Source organism: Spinacia oleracea, chromosome 3 (assembly GCF_020520425.1).
Source record: "Spinacia oleracea cultivar Varoflay chromosome 3, BTI_SOV_V1, whole genome shotgun sequence".
Taxonomy (NCBI): domain Eukaryota; kingdom Viridiplantae; phylum Streptophyta; class Magnoliopsida; order Caryophyllales; family Amaranthaceae; genus Spinacia; species Spinacia oleracea.
The window spans coordinates 62,685,503-62,706,417 of record NC_079489.1 but is presented as its reverse complement, the minus strand read 5'-3'; the positions used below and the strand labels follow the sequence as shown (position 1 = coordinate 62,706,417).

The 20,915-nt window shown below is 39.8% G+C and overlaps 1 long non-coding RNA gene across 1 annotated transcript; it reads right to left on the bottom strand.

The window, feature by feature from the left end:
* Positions 1-18,539: 18,539 nt before the first annotated feature.
* On the bottom strand, positions 18,540-20,485 carry LOC130469071 (uncharacterized). Its single transcript, XR_008929448.1, has 3 exons — positions 20,405-20,485; positions 19,682-19,746; positions 18,540-18,671 (listed from the first exon to the last, which is right to left on the bottom strand). It is a non-coding gene; the product is annotated as an uncharacterized lncRNA (long non-coding RNA).
* Between the last annotated feature and the right edge of the window lie 430 nt (positions 20,486-20,915).

Below are 20,915 nucleotides of genomic sequence, written 5' to 3'. Positions count from 1 at the left end.
TCCGAATCATATTAGGAATAGGATTCTCGCAGTTTTCTATCTCATTTAGGATTTATGTTGGAATGCAACGCCTAATTCTGACAGGTTTCTATCTTTTATGACTTGCCACTTTTAGAAGCTACCCTTTACGTCAGTTACTATTTTTAGCAGGTTTCTATAAATAGCAGGTTCGGGTGAAATGAAGAGGGGAATTGAGATTCGTTATTTTATAGGAGATGCATTGTCAAGTGGAGATTTACGCTTTCATCATCAAACCATCCCTTTCGGGAATGGGGACAAATATAGGTGTCTACAGTTAGCCCCCACTTTGACTGAGTCTTGGAGTAAGACGATGGTCAAAGTATTAGACGGAGTGCGTCACACAAGCCATGGTGACCTGTTTTGGCGAGGGTCTCACGAGCCCCCGAGTGATAACATTTGACTTAAGGGTCATCACTTGAAGTGTCGACATATCCCTCACGTGTCATTGGGATTTGTCAACGGATAGTATTGAAACTTCCTCACTTTGTCATTGGAAGGATCTAAAGAAGTGTAGAAACTCCCTCACTTTGTCATTGGGAGTAGCTACAGATGTTTTTGAAATCAAAGCTATAAAGTGTAATTGGGCCTGGCCAAGCCCAATCACGAGGTAAAAATGTTTTTAAAGATTCTCATTTTCAAGGCTAGTTAAATGAGAAAAACCCCCTTGTTTTTATAGGACGTAAAACGAAGGAAAATCCAGCACATCGCTCTTTTTGGAAAAAACGGAAAACCAATCCTTTTAATTTTTGGAAAAGGGAAAACCAGAAAAAGTTATCGCTGCAGCGACTAAGGACCTACGCGACTTGTGACGTAGACCCCGCCGGCTAAAGATGGCGAGCCTGTCAGCTAAGGGTGGACGCCCCGTCCGAAAAAGTGGACGAATCTTGTTTTTGAATATTTGAAAATAAGGACCTACGCGGCTTGTGACGTAGACCCCGCCGGCTAAAGATGGTGAGCCTGTCCGCTAAGGGTGGACGCCCCGTCCGAAAAAGTGGACGAATCTTGTTTTGAAATTTGTTTTGTGTTTATTTTTTTGAAAATAAGGACCTACGTGGTTTGCGCCGTAGACCCCGCCGGCTGAAGATGGCGAGCCTATTTCATTTTGTTTTTGGAAGATTCTTTTTTTCGAAAACTGAGGACCTGCGCGGCTAGTGACGCAGACCCCTCCCGCTGAAGGTGGGCGAGCCCTGTCCGCTAAGGGTGGACGCCCCGCTCGCTGGAGGTGAGCGAACCTGAATTCGTCTTTTGATTTGGGATTCACGTGCCGCGGTCTTGCCAACTGAAGACGGGCAAGTTCCTATTTCTTTGGTTTTTTGTGATTTCTTGTGAGAATTTCTTTTTATTCATTCTTGCAAGAGCGAATTCTTTCGGGGGATGCTCGAATTTAGTTGTAACCTGAACGTGGGCTGACAACGTGTTCAGACGGACCTTTGTCTTGCGACCGTCTGCTTTCGTGATTTTGAGCTAGTCTTTTACGGCTCGATTTTTGTCACTACTTGGTCTTTGATCAGAGGATCGTGCACAAGTTTCAATGACGACCTTTCTCTGAGATCGAACCTGTTTTTTTGAGATATCCAAACATGATATGGCGTATGGCGTAGTCCGGGAATGTGATTTTGATCGTGCGCTCCTTGTTGGAGTATATTTTTTCGCGAGCCCCCAAGCACTTGGGCTCGTCGGTCGTTTTTCGCATCTTGTAATCATGCTTCTGATTCACTCTCTGATGAGGAGGTTTGGGGTCATGCTCGTATGTGCGAGCGACCTTTTATAGTAGTGTGCTACTTTAGCGAAGCCGTGGAGTGCGACTTTCAGTAAAGAAATCGGCAATTTTCGAGTCGAACGGATACAGCAGGGCCCTATAGAAGTCAGGGGCCCTTTTTGGGTCTGGGATCATTTTCGGCGCCCATGCCTGGGCGTTAGAGATTTCGGCGCCCAGCGCTGGGCGCTGAAAATAATTTCTGGCGAGGTTTCTTGATGACACAGTTGGCCTCTTGTTAGTTCGTTTATTTCACTTGGAAGTTCTATGTATTCTTTTTCTTTTGTTTTTTCTTTATTTTAGAACGTGATGATTTTCTCGAGAAGTCGTAGCCGATTGGTGGACTACGGTGCCTGTCGCTTTGGGGCGATTATTTTAAGGAACTGTTGCTCTTAAGGCGTACAGTTATTACGATAGTTGGGCGAGTCTATATGGCCCGAGGAACATACCTTGAGGCGTAAGACTTTGACCGCTCTTGTTGTTGTATATTTTCCCTTTTGAACGCGTTCGTGAATGTTCGATACTTAGAATGATGATATGTATGTGCGAACGAGCGTTCATAGAATGGCCGTTGTGTGCGGTCCATTAATCAGTTTGCTTGAATAATTTTTTTTTGAGCAATGACTGATTTTGAATAGTTTGCTTAGAAGCTTGATAGGGTTCAGGCCCATTCATGAAGTGGGCTCAAACATCGTACCCTTTCGATTGTTCAAATATTTGCTTCGAGATTCTTTTTTTATTTTGCTATGGTGGTTTCGTAGCTTGGAGCCCCCAAGCATGCATGTTGGGATGCTTCCTTTTGGCGTACGATTTTTGTAGGTTCTTTCGAGAAAGATGCCTTGGGGTTCCACTCGTGTAGGTGCGAGCTATCCCTTCCATGGTAGGTAATATTTTGCTACTTTTAATCCTTAATGTAGAAGTCGTGTGGCTTGCATTTTGAATTTGGGCGATAAGTAGTTTTTGCCTCTTTTACACGTGCTCTTGGTCGTGCCTACATTAGTGCAATATGCCTTACTCTCCTTTTTTAGACTTGTACTGTGGGATGGTTTAAATTTTATGGTGCGACGTAGGCTTGTGTGGCCTAACGGCGTGTCTTAGAACATTCCTCCAGGTGTTGGGATATCATTGTTATTTTTTGCATTGGAGTACTTCATCACGCCTTGTTCAGGTGCTCGAACAAGTGCAGCATCTTCTGCGTGGGTTTGCACGGCTTAGTACTTCGTTCGATGCGAGAATTCATAGGTGTTTCTTTCTTATTTTTATATCTGGGCAAAACTTGGCTTAGCAGAAAGAATCAGCGCCCAGGCTGGGGCGTTAAAGATATTGGCGCCCAGCTCTGGGCGTTGAAAATGATTTCCGGGCAGACAGTTTTTTATATTTTTTTTATTTTTATCCTTGATTTTTCTTTTGCTTTGGAACGACGTACACTGTGTAACGGACGCTTGTAGGGCGAGCGTTATGTGCAGTAGTTTGATCAGAGTTTTGGTGACTCGCGATTTTCAGTTACCCTTGATAGTGGGGTGACTTTATATATTCTAAGTAGTGCTTTAGAATTTGGGAGGGGTTGTAGCCATTCTAAGGTTCGTTTTACACGATTAAAGCTTAGGATTGTGCCCCTATGACATATGTATAGCATTAGCGTCGAGAATTTGCGATGAAATCGTCATTTCGAGCATTTTTAGAGTGTTTTTCTCAAGCCCCCAATTGTAGCTACGGGATTGGCTTGGTGCTATAATGCTTTGCATACGTTTTTATGCATTCATGGTGACATAGATCATGAATAGTTTGAACCAGACTCGTTTAGTGCGAGGTACGTTCGAGTAGTGATTTTGCTGCTTCTCTTGTAAATGTCGTATTGTGCGACATTGCCATGGTCAAGGTAGTCACATGTTGAAGTGTGCCTTGTCCAAAAGCTAGGTGCCTTTCTTTACCCATAAGCATATTTGGAAATCTTTTGACTCACTTGCAAAATTGAGATAAATGCATACTTAGCTTAAACCAACGACACTTTATTATGTTCGAAAAAGTCTTTGAAAATTATTTAAAAATTATTTAAAATCCGAATCCTACTGTGTACAATCCTAGGTGTCCTAAGTAAGTTGACTTATAGAAGGGTTATATGAGTAAATCAAAATACTGTTACGATTTTTGGAATGCTGTCTAAGGATTTGCTGGAAGCCAGGGTGCAGACGTCAAGATATACTTGTGCCCGTTTGGCATATGCTTTCAGGTTTTTAGGGCCATCTTTTCCAGAATTGCGGGAATATAAACCGTTTTCAAATCGACTTAGATTTACTTGGTGTATGTCCGTACAAAAGGTCAAGGTATACCTAGTTCTCTCCCTAGCTCTTTCATTTCAATTTTTAGCCCCCAGTTGCTATCATGTCTTCCCATTAATGATGCTTTTAGATTTCGATTTTAGATGCCCGTGTCATATGTCTGAGTAGGGTGAGCCTTGGTTAAGTGCCACGTCCTATTGACAATGTCTGATTTTTTCCAAAGGAGATTAGCAAGCATTTGAATTACCATGAACGGGTGCCCTGAGTTCGAAGGAACGAAGGGGTGATGCCGTAGAACAATCTCTTTATTACAAGCTTACTTCCTTTACTACTTGTCGGCGACTATGACTGTGTCTAGGGGTGAAAGAAGGTCTTTAAGCGAACGACTATCTCTAGTGGTGAAAGAAGGTCTTTAAGTGAGTTAGTTCGCTTTAGGGAGGGTCAAGTCGAGTACTTTAAAGGTCATGGACGCTTGCGCTAGCCCCCACTTAATTGAGGCAAAGCGATCTTTTGAGTCTTGGCTAGGTGCCTAGGAGTGTGAGTGCTCTTTCTGGCAAGGGTACGTGCCCTTATTATTTTTCGATGTGTGCTCATTAATTTTGGCATTTTGATGACTTGGATTCTTACTTTGACTTAAATTTTTCTTTTGACTTGGATTGCAAGTAATTAAACTTCAATAAGGGACTTTTTATTCTTGTTATTCTATAGGCTTTAACATCTTTGCAAATTGGTTGGACCGAATCATGGATTGCCTACGTATCCGCCTTAAATAGATTTAATTTGGAATCAGGTCTTGCGTAGTTCTTAGCCTAGAAAATGGTTTCTTAGAATGCCGATTTTAAACAAGTACGTTCCGAGGTGGAGACATATTATTTGAAATGGTAGAATAAGTGAAGTTTATTATTATTTAAATCTGCTACCAAAAATTTGTTTTATATTTTTTTTGAGTACATGTATTTTTTGGTGGTACGTATACGTGCTGTACCCCTCCAAGTGTTCGTTATTTTTCCGTGCATGTGCGGATAAAATGACGAGCACTTCTGGACAAAATTTTAGCAATCAGAGAGATTCAGCGCCCAGGCTAGGGCGTTAAAGATTTCGGCGCCCAGCTGTGGGCGCTGAAAATTATTTCTAGGCGGATCTTTTTTTTGGTGAGCTAAATGCTCCTTTTTCTTTTAGACTAACTTTAGAGGCGCTTTGCAAAGTTTCTTTTTTTATTATTTATCATTATTTTTTTACGTTAAGCGTAGAATGTACTTTTCATTTGTCTTTTTTTTTATTTGTGACTCAAGACGGCTTGAAAGATGGGTTGAATGAGATAGGGTAATTTGTGTAGGTATTGGTTAAGCATAAGGATTACATCTGCTAGGATTCACATTTTACGGCCTCAGGCTAGTGTCACGAGTTTACATCAATCAAGGCCAATGAGTAGCATAGGGACGGCTCAAGGGTATATCAACAGGACGTATCCAAACAAGTTATATGGTCATTATGCTAATGGTGGTGTAAGAGCAAGTTTGGAGTTTGGAAATGATGGGCATGACGCACGTGTCAATGGCCGTGCGTGGTTTGCAGTTGATAACAAGTTCAAAAACAAGAGTTGAGGTAATGGTTTCTTGGGTTATGGCAATGAGAACATGGATGGGTTAAATGAGCTGGACAGGGACCTCAGAGCGAAGGCGTCTAAGAGCATAAGGATTGGAAAGGGTAGACATCGTAGAATTTTATGATTTGGATTGGTTGACTCAATTTTGCGCTTTGGGAGGTATGGGCTAAGTATTTCATGGCTCGTTCTTTTCGCTCTCCCTTTTCTCTTTCTCTTTAAGTATTTCATGGCTCTTTTCGCTCTCCCTTTTCTCTTTCTCTTTTTGCTTGGGATTTCTCCCCAACACAAATCCTTCAAATTTTTTTTTATTTGGGCTAAAAGGTAGATGGTTGTGGTCTTTGAGTCACGAGGCGAGACTGAGTGAGCCTCGTTTGGTAGGCCTATAGTGGACCTTTAATTTTAGTGGGCCTAGGGTGGACCTTTAATTTTAGTAGGCCTAGGGTGGACCTTTTAAATTGTCTTACTTTGCAAGCGTATTTAGTCGTTTCTTAAAATGTGCAAATAGCGTAGATTCAAAATGTTATTTTTACCTTATTGAAATTTAACGAAAGAATTACATCGAAAATAATTTTTTTGCTTCTTTTTAGATTCCAGTTTCTGGGATTTAATTGGAAGTTGTGATTTAGACTCGAACTTTCATTAATCTTTCTGATTATAACCCGTGTATGAATACAAGGAGGTGGCCTAGACTCAAAATAATGACGTGGCGTAAGCCTATAATACTTGACCAAGCGACTCTCAGACTTAGGCTAATTGGACCATAACTTTCGTTGGTTGGCACTTAGATTTTAACCCTTGGGTGTTCATTTGTCATGCGCCTTGCTTAATGTTGGCAAGGTAGTTAATTAGGGAGATCGAATTTCCATTTTTACAAGGCTAGAATCATTAGTGCGCCTTCTCTCTTAGTGTGTATTGCTTTTACCCCAATGGTAGCCTTATGGTATGCCGATTTGGGTATTTTCATGGTTGATCATGTTGCATTCATGGAAAATCTTTTAGTCCGTACTTAGGAGTATTTCAAGGAGCGAGTGGCTCGAGAGGACTATGATGGTCGTGACCCAATGTGATCATAAGCCTTGAGGCCATTAATTTTTCTTACCAATGGTATTGATATCTTAGGTTCACTTTGGGGGTTGTGCGACTATGGGGGAATGATTTTCAGAATGTGACTGTTTCCATTTCGCAAATACTATAATATATTATTTTTATTGGTGGGAGAGAGTATTGAGACCGTTGATTCTTAGCAAGGGATGACAATTACATATGGGTGCTTATTGATTTAAATGTTAGGAGAGGAGACTCAATATGGTTTAACCTTTTAACTTGCAGAACGTGTTGGGTTATGATACATATGACAATTCATAAATCATGCGGAAAAACCATAAAGCCAGGAAAACATATTATTTACACATAATCATTTAGCATAGTTTAGATGCGTACTCTTTGTTGCGTGCCTTCCCTACCTGCGCCCGAACCGAACAAGAACAAGTCTTTAGGACTCCAAGTGTCGTCCCTCCGTAGATAGTCCACAGCACGTCCGGATCCGCCTTAAGATTGACCAACTAGAATCGCCCTTAAGGTACTACTTATTTTCGGCTAAATGGGCAAGAGATATGGCTGATTTTTCTGCTTAAAAATCCTAGCTTTGAATACATGAAAAGTTATATATAAATAATGACCCTAGGCCCTTATTTATAGAGGTATGGGAAAAGGAATTGGAATCCTTTTAGGATACTAATTTATTTAATTAGAATCCTGCTAGGACTCTATTTAAATAAACATTATCTAATAGGTTTAGGATTTAATCTTTTATCGAATCCCGATAGCTTTAGGATTCGCACACGAGCATCGCACGAGCACCGTACACCCGCGCAGGCCTTGCGGCCCACGCTGAACGCACAGCGCTCGGCCCATGCTACTGTCCGCGCGCGCCCATGGCTTCGGCTGGGCCTGGCTTGCGCTGGGCCTGGTCGAGGCTTTGGCGTGTGTTGGTGATGCGTGTGGCTTGTTGGGCGATGGCCTGGCTTCGTGCTGGGCCTTCGTCTAGCGAGCCTCGTCCGATGCTAATTCGTACGATACGCTTTCGATTAAATTCCCGATTCCGGAATTTATTTCCGATACGAACAATATTTAATATTTCCGATTCCGGAATTAATTTCCGTTTCGAACAAATATTTAATATTTCCGTTTCCGGAATTATTTTCCGATTCCGATAATATTTCCGTTTCTGACAATATTACCGTTTCCGGCAATATTTCCGATTCCGGCAATATTTCCATTTCCGATAATATTTTTCGATACGTACCATGTTTCTGTTTTCGGCAACATCTACGACTTGGATAATATTTATATTTTCGATACGATCCATATTTCCGTTTCCGGCAATATCATCGTTTCCGGAGTATTCATTTCTTGCCTGTGACGATCTCAGCTCCCACTGAAACCAAGATCCGTCGATTCCGAATATCCATAGATGGAGTATTTAATGCCATTAAATACTTGATCCGTTTACGTACTATTTGTGTGACCCTACGGGTTCAGTCAAGAGTAAGCTGTGGATTAATATCATTAATTCCACTTGAACTGAAGCGGCCTCTAGCTAGGCATTCAGCTCACTTGATCTCACTGAATTATTAACTTGTTAATTAATACTGAACCGCATTTATTAGACTTAACATTGAATGCATACTTGGACCAAGGGCATTATTTCCTTCAGTCTCCCACTTGTCCTTAGGGACAAGTGTGCATTTCCTAATTCCTTTGTCGCTCAATGCTTGCTCTTGAACATAAGGTAAGAGTTGTCATCCTTATTATGTCCAGAGGTGTTCCTCGGTTTCAGAGTTCAACTGATCAAATAAACAGATAATCATAGCCTATGATTCATCCGAGCACGGCCATGCATTTCACAGTTTCTAGCTCTCCGAGTGGCCTTGTACAACTTTTAAGCATCTCATCCCGATTTATGGGAGGACAATCCCAATCTTGCGATCTTGAGATTAGACTTCGTTTTATAGGTGATTACCTGAGCGTTGCCTTTATAGCCTCCTTTTACGGTGCGACGGTTGGTCAACGTCAAAGCAACCAGTTCTCAAACAAGTAATCTCAAATCACTCAGGTATTGAGGATTTAGTGTCTAATAATTTTAATGAAATTTACTTATGACAGATTTTCATCTCTTACAGTAAAGTTTCATAGGTCTTGTCCGATACTAGTCTTCCCAAAGTAAGTATCTATGCAAATGATTATGACATTGCCATATCCACATAGTTCAAGAAACAGAACTACTAGTCATTTTGCATTCTAATCGTCTAACGTTTTCTATGCGTCCAATTTTATAGAAAACTCCGACTAGGGACCATTTTCAACCTTTGACATTCAAGTTCACTTGATAGACATTTCTTAGTCACAGGACTGGTCCTGATAGTCTATCTTGAATATATTGTCAAATTGAAGGGACTCATCATTTAATAAACCACAAATTAAATGGAAAAATGAATTCTTTTCATTTATTGTGAATGATTAACCAATAATGTTTTACAAAGATTTAAACTCTAAAACTTTAAAACATTAAACAGGGATATCAAAGCCATTCTCCAATATGCTTGATTCCCATAGCTGCAGTGTGCGAGTTGTGCTTCGCCTGCGGCAGAGGTTTAGTCAATGGATCTGATATGTTGTCATCAGTTCCAATCTTGTTTATCTCGACTTCTTTTCTTTCAACGAACTCTCGTATAAGGTGAAATCTACGAAGTACGTGCTTGACTCTCTGGTGGTGTCTAGGCTCCTTTGCCAGTGCAATAGCTCTGTTATTATCACAATACTGGGCTATTGGTCCTTTAATGGAGGGGACTACACCAAGTTCACCTATGAACTTCCTTAGCCATATAGCTTCCTTTGCTGCTTCATGTGCAGCAATGTACTCCGCTTCAGTTGTAGAATCCGCAATGGTGCTTTGCTTAGCACTTTTCCAGCTTACTGCACCCCCGTTGAGGCAGAAGACAAACCCAGACTGTGATCTGAAATCATCTTTGTCGGTTTGGAAACTTGCGTCCGTATAGCCTTTAACAATTAATTCATCATCTCCACCATAGACCAGGAAGTCATCTTTGTGCCTTTTCAGGTACTTCAGAATATTCTTGGCAGCAGTCCAATGTGCCTCTCCTGGGTCTGACTGGTATCTGCTCGTAGCACTGAGTGCGTACGCAACATCCGGGCGTGTACATATCATAGCATACATTATTGAACCAATCAATAATGCATATGGAATCCCATTCATTCGTCTACGCTCATCAAGTGTTTTTGGGCACTGAGTCTTGCTTAGAGTTATTCCATGAGACATGGGTAGGTAGCCTCGCTTGGAGTCTGCCATCTTGAACCTATCAAGCACCTTATTGATATAAGTGCTTTAACTAAGTCCAATCATCTTTTTAGATCTATCTCTGTAAATCTTGATGCCCAATATGTACTGTGCTTCTCCTAGATCTTTCATCGAAAAACATTTCCCAAGCCAAATCTTGACAGAGTTCAACATAGGAATGTCATTTCCGATAAGTAATATGTCATCGACATATAATACTAGGAAAGCAATTTTGCTCCCACTGACCTTCTTGTATACACAAGTTTCGTCTGCGTTCTTGATGAAACCAAAGTCACTGACTGCTTCATCAAAACGTATATTCCAGCTCCTGGATGCCTGCTTCAATCCGTAGATTAACTTCTTTAGCTTGCATACCTTTTTAGCATTCTTTGGATCCTCAAAACCTTCAGGCTGTGTCATAAACACCGTTTCTGTTAAAACACCGTTTAAGAAAGCAGTTTTGACATCCATCTGCCATATTTCGTAATCGTAATATGCAGCGATTGCTAACATTATCCGAATAGACTTTAGCATTGCAACTGGTGAAAAGGTTTCATCGTAATCCACACCGTGGACTTGCCTGTAACCTTTTGCAACCAATCTAGCTTTGAAAACTTCAAGTTTCCCATCCTTGTCCTTTTTCAGTTTGAAAACCCATTTGCTTCCAATGGCTTGGTAGCCATCTGGCAAATCGACCAAATCCCATACTTGGTTTTCAGACATGGAGTCTAATTCAGATTGCATAGCTTCTTGCCATTGCTTGGAGCTAGGGCTCGTCATAGCTTGTTTGTAAGTAGCAGGTTCATCACTTTCAAGTAATAGAACGTCATAGCTCTCGTTCGTCAAAATACCTAAGTACCTTTCCGGTTGAGATCTATATCTTTGCGATCTACGCGGGGTAACATTTCTAGATTGACCATGATTCTCACCAGATTCTTCTAAAGATCTCTGAGTTTCATCCTGAATGTCATCTTGAGCATTCTCTAGAGTTTGTTGTTCGACTCGAATTTCTTCGAGGTCTACTTTTCTCCCACTTGTCATTTTGGAAATGTGATCTTTCTCCAAAAAGACACCATCTCGAGCAACAAACACCTTGTTCTCAGATGTATTGTAGAAGTAATACCCCTTTGTTTCCTTTGGATAGCCCACAAGGATACATTTGTCAGATTTTGGATGAATTTTGTCTGAAATTAATCGTTTGACGTATACTTCACATCCCCAAATCTTAAGAAAAGACACATTTGGAGGCTTTCCAAACCATAATTCGTATGGAGTCTTTTCGACAGCTTTAGACGGAGCTCTATTTATAGTGAGTGCAGCTGTATTTAGTGCATGTCCTCAAAATTCTAATGGAAGTTTGGCCTGACCCATCATTGACCTGACCATGTCTAGCAAGGTTCTGTTCCTCCGTTCCGACACACCGTTCTATTGTGGTGTTCCAGGAGGAGTCAATTCTGATAGAATTCCACATTCTTTCAGATGGTCATCAAATTCATAGCTCAGATATTCACCGCCTCTATCAGATCGCAGTGCCTTAATCTTCTTGCCTAATTGATTCTCTACTTCACTCTGAAATTCCTTGAATTTGTCAAAGGATTCAGACTTATGCTTCATTAGGTAGACATAACCATATCTACTGAAGTCATCAGTGAAAGTGATAAAGTAGCTGAAACCACCTCTAGCATTTGTACTCATTGGTCCACATACATCTGTATGGATTAAACCCAATAGTTCATTTGCTCTTTCTCCAACTTTAGAGAAAGGTTGCTTTGTCATTTTTCCAAGTAAACATGATTCGCATTTACCATAATCCTCTAAGTCAAATGGTTCTAGAATTCCTTCCTTTTGAAGTCTTTCTAAGCGTTTCAAGTTTATATGGCCTAATCGACAATGCCACAGATAGGTGAGATCTGAATCATCCTTTTTGGCCTTTTTGGTATTTATGTTATATACTTGTTTGTCGTGATCTAATAAATAAAGTCCATTGACTAATCTAGCAGGTCCATAAAACATCTCTTTAAAATAAAACGAACAACTATTGTCTTTTATTAAAAAGGAAAATCCCTTAGCATCTAAGCAAGAAACTGAAATGATGTTTTTAGTAAGACTTGGAACATGGAAACACTCTTCCAGTTCCAAAACTAGCCCGGAGGGCAACGACAAATAATAAGTTCCTACAGCTAATGCAGCAATCCGTGCTCCATTTCCCACTCGTAGGTGGACTTCACCCTTGCTTAACTTTCTACTTCTTCTTAGTCCCTGTGGATTGGAACATAAGTGTGAGCCACAACCTGTATCTAATACCCAAGAAGTTGAATTAGCAAGTATACAGTCTATAACGAAAATACCTGAAGATGGAACGACTGTTCCGTTCTTCTGATCTTCCTTTAGCTTCAAGCAATCTCTCTTCCAATGCCCCTTCTTCTTGCAGTAGAAGCATTCGGATTCAGAAGTGGGTTGACTGACCTTCCTCTTTACAGATTTGGCGCCAGTTTGCTTAGTTGGGCTGGCCTTGTTGCCACATTTCTTAGCATTCCTCTTCTTTCCAGATTTCTTGAACTTGGCCCCACGCACCATAAGCACATCCTGCTTATCACTTTTGAGCGTCTTTTCAGCGGTCTTCAGCATACCGTGAAGCTCAGTGAGCGTTTTGTCCAGACTATTCATACTGTAGTTCAGTTTGAACTGATCATACCCGCTATGAAGAGAATGGAGGATGGTGTCTATAGCCATTTCCTGAGAAAATTGATGATCCAGCCGACTCATATTCTCAATGAGTCCAATCATTTTGAGAACATGTGGACTTACGGGCTCGCCTTTCTTAAGCTTGGTCTCAAGAATTTGCCTATGAGTCTCGAATCTTTCGACTCGAGCCAGATCTTGGAACATGTTCTTCAACTCACTGATGATTGTGAAAGCATCTGAGTTGATGAACGTTTTCTGCAGATCTGCACTCATGGTGGCGAGCATTAGACATTTCACATCCTTGTTGGCATCAATCCAACGATTGAGGGCTGCCTGAGTGACCCCGTCGCCTGCGGCTTCGGGCATCGCCTCTTCTAGGACATACTCCTTTTCTTCCTGCATAAGAACTATTTGCAAGTTCCTTTGCCAGTCAAGGAAGTTTTTCCCGTTCAACTTCTCCTTTTCGAGAATTGATCGAATGTTGAATGAATTGTTGTTTGCCATATTTAAAACTACAATTGAAAAGAATAAACAAATAAATAACCATTCACAGTTTCTCTTAATAAACTTAAATTCTAGCATACATGCATAATTCAATGTTTATTAAGCATTTTATTCAAGTTATGTGTTCCGGCAGGTGTGAATAAAATGATTCCAAGATCCTAAAATCATTGAAGAACTAAGCACAGTTTGTCGACTTAATCCTAAAACATCTTAGGTAAGAAAAAGCCTTTTGCTAATAGTCTAGAAACTATTCTTGGTTGATAGGTACGTCTAAGAACTTATTAGGTAAACCTATCGATTTTGCCACGACATAAAAGGACTCCTTACTTATATCGTTGAGTTTCACCAAAACTAACATGTACTCACAATTATTTGTGTACCTTGCCCCTTTAGGACCAATAAGTAACACCTCGCTGAGCGAAAACTATTACTAGATTGATGTAAAGGATATCCAAGCAAGTGTATATTTTGGCATGGCACCTTTTAACTCAATTTTTAAGTTTGGAACTTAAGGCTCTTACTATGTTGGTTAGATTTTAAGTGAACTAAAATCCTTAATCATGCAACATAATCAAGCTTTTGATCTCATGCATTTTAAGACATATTTAAAAGCAATAAATAACTTAAAACATGCATAAGATAAATGTGATCTAGTATAGCCCGACTTCATCTTGAAGCTTTAACTTCAAAGTCCGTCTTGAAAATCTCCGTGGGAGGCACCATTTTCTTCAAATAGAATAAGCTATAATTAAAACTGATTACAACTATTTGATGGTACGCAGACCATATTTGAATTGAAAAACAACTTTGGTCCTTTAGACCAATTACATTCAAATTAATGGTACGCAGACCATATTTTCTATCCTATTTGGGCCATACTAGTCACTTCATAACCTGCAAAACAGTACATATACAATATATACCATTCATCCATTCATTAACATGAATGGCCCACATAGCTGGTTAGTAAAACACATTATGCATCACATAAACATTTGCATCAATTAATCAAGGGCACCAATAATCTACAAATTATTCAGTCCTTATTAATTCTAATCAAGTTGTTTTAACCTTAAGGTTTTGTAGACCTAATCAAGAGTTTATGACTAAAAGGGGCTCCCACTTAAACCAATAAATTCATATGCTTTACTAATTTTAAACATAAAAATGTATTTCTAGTCTAACCAGAAACATACAAATTTAATTAAAATTTAAAGCTCATATAAATTTATAATTGAATCCACAAAGTTTAATTTAATTTCAGTCGTATTCAAATTAATTCATGATTTTAATTTTAGTAAAATAATTAGAATAAATAAAATTTATTATAATTACAATATTCAAAATTAAAATCCAAGAAAATAATTTAAATTATTAATTTTAAAATTAATTAAAATTACGCAAACTGAAAATTTCAAATTAAAATTTCAAAACGATCTAATCGCAACGCAACAATCCCACGCAACGCACGCCCATGGGCCACACGCACACAGCCATTGCTGGCCATGTGCGCACAGCCCATGCGCTGCCTCGCATCGCTGCTGCTCACCATCGCAAGGCATCACGCATGGTGCTCGCTGCGCGCGCCAGCGCTCGACGCACGAACATGCTGCCGCAGCCCATCGCTGGGCGCAGCGCTCGTCGCACGTCGCAACACGCACCCGCACGCCATCGCTGGGCGCAGCGCTCGTCGCATGCACAACAAGCACTCGGACGCCATCGCTGGGCGCAGCGCTCGTCGCACGCACAATAGCGCTCGCACGCCATCGCTGGGCGCAGCGCTCGTCGCACGCACAATAGCGCTCGCTGCGCGCGAGCGATCGATGCTTGACGCAGCACTCGTGGCACGCGAGCTTACGCTAGCTGCGCGCGAGGCTCCGCACGCTTGCGCGAGGCAGTGCGCGCTGTGGCGCAGCTCGCTTGCTGCCCACACGCGACTGCTCGTGCCTTGCTCTCGCCCTCGCCCATTCGCCCATTGCACACAGCCCACGACACAAGGCAGGGCTGCTGCCTTGTGCTCGTGCACCATGGCCTTGCTCATTGCATTCGTACCGCATGGGCGACGAGCTCCCTTGCTCGTCGTCACATGCCCGCACTATACAACACTCCTTAAGGGTAACACGTAGCGTCCATTGCTTTGTGCGTGCAAGTTATATTAGCGAATCGCATAAAAATTTAAAATTTATATTCAAAATTAATGACAAATTAATAAATATTATTAATTTCATAATTTTAGGGCGAAAAATCGAAAATTTATTATTCAATTGATTTCCGATTAACATGGATTCAAGTCTAGGTCATAAAAATTTAAAATTTAACATAAATTTACAATTTTTATGGTGGTTTTTAATCATAGGTATCTAATTAAATTATAATTAATTATGAAAATCAAATTAATTCTAAATTATTCTAATTTTCAACAAATTAATCATAATTACAAATTAGATTTCATAATTAACAAGGCTAGGCATTCAAATTTGTTAAACATATACAGTAGGTCAATCAAAAATTCAAGATTTATCAACAAGAATCGCAAATATTTAATTTAACATCTTAAATTTACGAAATTTTGCATTCGAAAAACTAAAACCTCCGAAAAGTCATAGTTAGGCTTCGAATTTGAGAATTCTGGGTTCGGCCGAAAAATACTAGTTTTGTCAAAATTTTAGAATGCCTTTTACATGCGGAATTGATACAAAAATCACTCGATTTGGATGAGTAACGAAGAAACTGCCGAAAAACTGGGTTACGTATAATTAAATAAACGCAATTTGCAATTAATTAACAATTACGAAAATTAATCACCCCTTTTAATTCTTGCAAATTTGTAATATTTAACCATGTTCATGCAATTTAGATTATGAAAATAATAAGAGGCTCGTGATACCACTGTTGGGTTATGATACATATGACAATTCATAAATCATGCGGAAAAACCATAAAGCCAGGAAAACATATTATTTACACATAATCATTTAGCATAGTTTAGATGCGTACTCTTTGTTGCGTGCCTTCCCTACCTGCGCCCGAACCGAACAAGAACAAGTCTTTAGGACTCCAAGTGTCGTCCCTCCGTAGATAGTCCACAGCACGTCCGGATCCGCCTTAAGATTGACCAACTAGAATCGCCCTTAAGGTACTACTTATTTTCGGCTAAATGGGCAAGAGATATGGCTGATTTTTCTGCTTAAAAATCCTAGCTTTGAATACTTGAAAAGTTATATATAAATAATGACCCTAGGCCCTTATTTATAGAGGTATGGGAAAAGGAATTGGAATCCTTTTAGGATACTAATTTATTTAATTAGAATCCTGCTAGGACTCTATTTAAATAAACTTTATCTAATAGGTTTAGGATTTAATCTTTTATCGAATCCCGATAGCTTTAGGATTCGCACACGAGCATCACACGAGCACTGTACACCCGCGCAGGCCTTGCGGCCCACGCTGAGCGCACAGCGCTCGGCCCATGCTACTGTCCGCGCGCGCCCATGGCTTCGGATGGGCCTGGCTTGCGCTGGGCCTGGTCGAGGCTTTGGCGTGTGTTGGTGATGCGTGTGGCTTGCTGGGCGATGGCCTGGCTTCGTGCTGGGCCTTCGTCTAGCGAGCCTCGTCCGATGCTAATTCGTACGATACGCTTTCGATTAAATTCCCGATTCCGGAATTTATTTCCGATACGAACAATATTTAATATTTCCGATTCCGGAATTAATTTCCGTTTCGAACAAATATTTAATATTTCCGTTTCCGGAATTATTTTCCGATTCCGATAATATTTCCGTTTCTGACAATATTTCCGTTTCCGGCAATATTTCCGATTCCGGCAATATTTCCATTTCCGATAATATTTTCCGATACGTACCATGTTTCCGTTTCCGGCAACATCTACGACTTGGATAATATTTATATTTTCGATACGATCCATATTTCCGTTTCCGGCAATATCATCGTTTCCGGAGTATTCATTTCTTGCCTGTGACGATCTCAGCTCCCACTGAAACCAAGATCCGTCGATTCCGAATATCCATAGATGGAGTATTTAATGCCATTAAATACTTGATCCGTTTACGTACTATTTGTGTGACCCTACGGGTTCAGTCAAGAGTAAGCTGTGGATTAATATCATTAATTCCACTTGAACTGAAGCGGCCTCTAGCTAGGCATTCAGCTCACTTGATCTCACTGAATTATTAACTTGTTAATTAATACTGAACCGCATTTATTAGACTTAACATTGAATGCATACTTGGACCAAGGGAATTATTTCCTTCAGAACGACACCAAGCATTAGGACCGATTCTATGGATAAGACAACTAAGACTTAGGATTTAGATTGTACTTTGGCATAGCCTAGTCTAGACTCGGATTTACTTATTTTTCATTTGAACATTATTTTTTTTCTTTGAAAACTTTATTCGAACATCATTTTTTTTGGAATACTTTGCCCATGTGACATTCAAGGTTTAATTAGCATGCTCGGTTTTGGTGCCGAGCATTGTCGTCGTAGGAGGCCTAACAACGACACAAAGAGTTATTTATTTTTATTTTTTAGTCGCTTTTAGAATCGAGTGCCTTTTCATACGCCCTTGCAGCAATTTTTACGAAAAGTTTTTTCTTGCTACGTGTTTTTTTTTGCGCGGGTACCGAGGCTGTTGTGCCTGACCAAAAGGCCAGGCAGCAACTTCAGCGCCCAGCGTCGAGCGTGAGAGATTCTGGCGCCCAGCCAAGGGCGTTGAAAATGCGTCCCTGGCTGGTTCTCGTTTTCTGTTTGCGTCTACTTTTGTTTATGCGACTTCGATTTAGCGTGCTTGCCTAATAACGTCCTTTACGCGTTGTGCAGCGTTTGTGGGATTCGTTACGGCCATCCCGAGCATCGCTTATTTTTGTGGCGATCGTTCGGGTTTGCGGAACACGTATTTTGGTATAACTCTTTGGCCAATTGGTTCATGAATGTTTGGGCAATTTTTAAGGTCGTTGGTTTTCTAGCATTATTTGTCTAGCATTATTCGTACGCGCAATCATAACATAGTCACATAGTTCGCTACACATAACTACATTACAAACATGGATTTGAAAATTAAATATGTCACGTAGTTTATGATAGGCTTCTATGGGTAGTGTAACACCCCAACAATTCCCATTTTCTAAAATAATCCCTTTTTAAATATAACTGTAGGGAATTATCAAAGTATTATCGCCCGTGTGAAAACGTTACGGCTTATTCAGAATTTTGCAGCGGAAAACATAAAACTAACTTTTAGGTTCATAAATAATCTATTACATATTAGGTCCAAACCAATTAACTGAAATAAGGGAATACGAATAGTACGACAAATTTCAAATCCAAGTTAACAAATTAAATCACTTAATTAAACAAATAGAACTACAAGCTCTCTAATCCCGATCCCAATGATGCATCATCTTCAAACCTGTAGATGGGCAACGCTTATTGATCCTTAGAGACTGCTCACCAAAGATGGGTCATCACAGGATCAATAAGGCATAGCCATGATCAACACACACAAACAAAGCACGTAATCAGCAAAGCTGAGTACTACATACTAAACAATAATATTCCTAACATGATACTATTAAAGGAACCCTAACATGATACTATTAAAGGAACCCTAACATGATACTAATGAACATAAGTAAGGGCAGACAAAGCATGATAATTTGACGACCATACTTGACTAGACTAGGCTAGACTTATGATAATAATATTATTTTGGTTGAAATAGACAATGGACCGAGTTGTCCATCCAGAAGTCTTCACTAAGGAAGACGAGGTACGGGCGCGACTCCGTAACCTCAGTGACCTGCGATATCGAGGAACGTTTAAATAAAAATAGGACATGGTGATCAATCCGGTCCCAGAAAAGGCCATGGGCTACCACCATGAACCCCAACTCCTGTTTGTCCGTCACTTTAGACGTGCACAGTCTAAAGCTATTGCTACTCAGTTTCACTTTACATGATTTACAAATTGATACTCTGTTATGACTCAACAATCACATAAGGCATATAATCCACATTCGTTCACAACTGTTTTTATCTTGGAATTAAGTACGTGATCATAAAGGCATCAATCAAGACTCATTCCAATTTACCCAACCTTTCCTTTAACCATGATCAACCCTGTATATGGGTATAAAGTTTCAACTTACTAAACAAGGTCCTCGGCCCTCATAAAGTAGTGAAAAGCTAAAAAGGGAACAACAACCAATTGATCCAAACCAATCATATAGAATAATCTAGTGCTCCCAACCAACGTGTTTGTACCAATAATCCATACCAACATGTTACAGTTCTCTTAGTGCAAAACAAGTTCAATAAGTTTGTCCAACAGTATTAAACATGCACATTCCATATAACCAAGTTTGTCTAGAATATCAACATCACCAAGTTCAACAATAATATCAACATGATTTCAACAATTAGCACCCATTCCAAGCATGCGGGTATGTACGTACCTTGTATAAACAAATTGATAGGCCACTTTAACACTTTCAAAAGTCGCCTAAAGAGAATTCTCCGCCTAAAACAACCAACAAATATTCCCAATCAATTCCTACTCATTGATAACCATAAGAGAGCATTCTAAATGCATCCTAAACATATTTAGAACTTTCCCTAATATCTAAACTTAAACATTTGATCTCCTAGAATCATAATTATTGAATTAGTGATTGAAATTCGTTGAAAACTTTCGCAAACATCGTACTTTAAATTTTCAGCAAGATAATTTCATCTAAAAGCTTCACCATGGTCAATCTACGTTCCTAGTATCTCAACACAACCAATTCAATGATCCATACTCAACCTATCATGATTAATAATCATAAAAACTTTGAATCTCATACTTTAAACAATCAAAAAAACAATATTTCAGTGTAATTAGATAATCTGAAAATTAATAACTTTATTATAAAATTCATATAATCTCAAATTTATAATTTAAATCACAAAACCCATAACTTTAATTCAAGAAAACACAATTCAAGTTAATAAATCATAAATAAGCCCTAACTTAATTTTAATTAGTCAAAACTGAAAATTAATTCGTTTTTAATCTCAACCCAAATCTTAAAATCATGTTCAAACCATAAAAATCATGAATTTCATATCAAGAACATAATCTAAATTAACAAACTTTAATTTAAGATAATTAGTTACTTAGGATTTAAGAAAGTAACCAATTCAAGAGTTTAAGGGGAGTGCTGGCCGGCGGACAGCGGTGGCTCGCGGCAGGGCTGAGCACGGTTGCGTGCGGTGGTCGGGCCTTGAGTCACTGGTTGCTGCGCGAAAACGAAGGGAGTCAAGCCATGAGAGCAAGAACGAAAATAAGGAATTACAAAGAAGAAGGAGGAAGGAGGAGAAGCTTGAAGGAGAAGAAGGATTTACCGTGTTGATGGTGGTCGGCTGGGCGGCGAGCAGCGGGAGAGAAAAAGAGCTGAGTTGCGTGAGGTTGAAGGAGGGCTTTCTCTCTTTCTTTTGGTTTTCACGTGAAGAATAGAGAAGAGAAGGGTTTTATTTTTTTGTTTGGGCTTTGCCCAATTGGGCTAGGAGTAGGATTTAGGTTGATGAATCCACAATGGGTTAGGACTTGTTTTCTAATTTCAATAGAACGTGCTTTTGCAATTCGAACTCGTTTTAAAGTAAAACTCGAAAATACATTTTGATTTCATAAACCATTTAAAATATTCA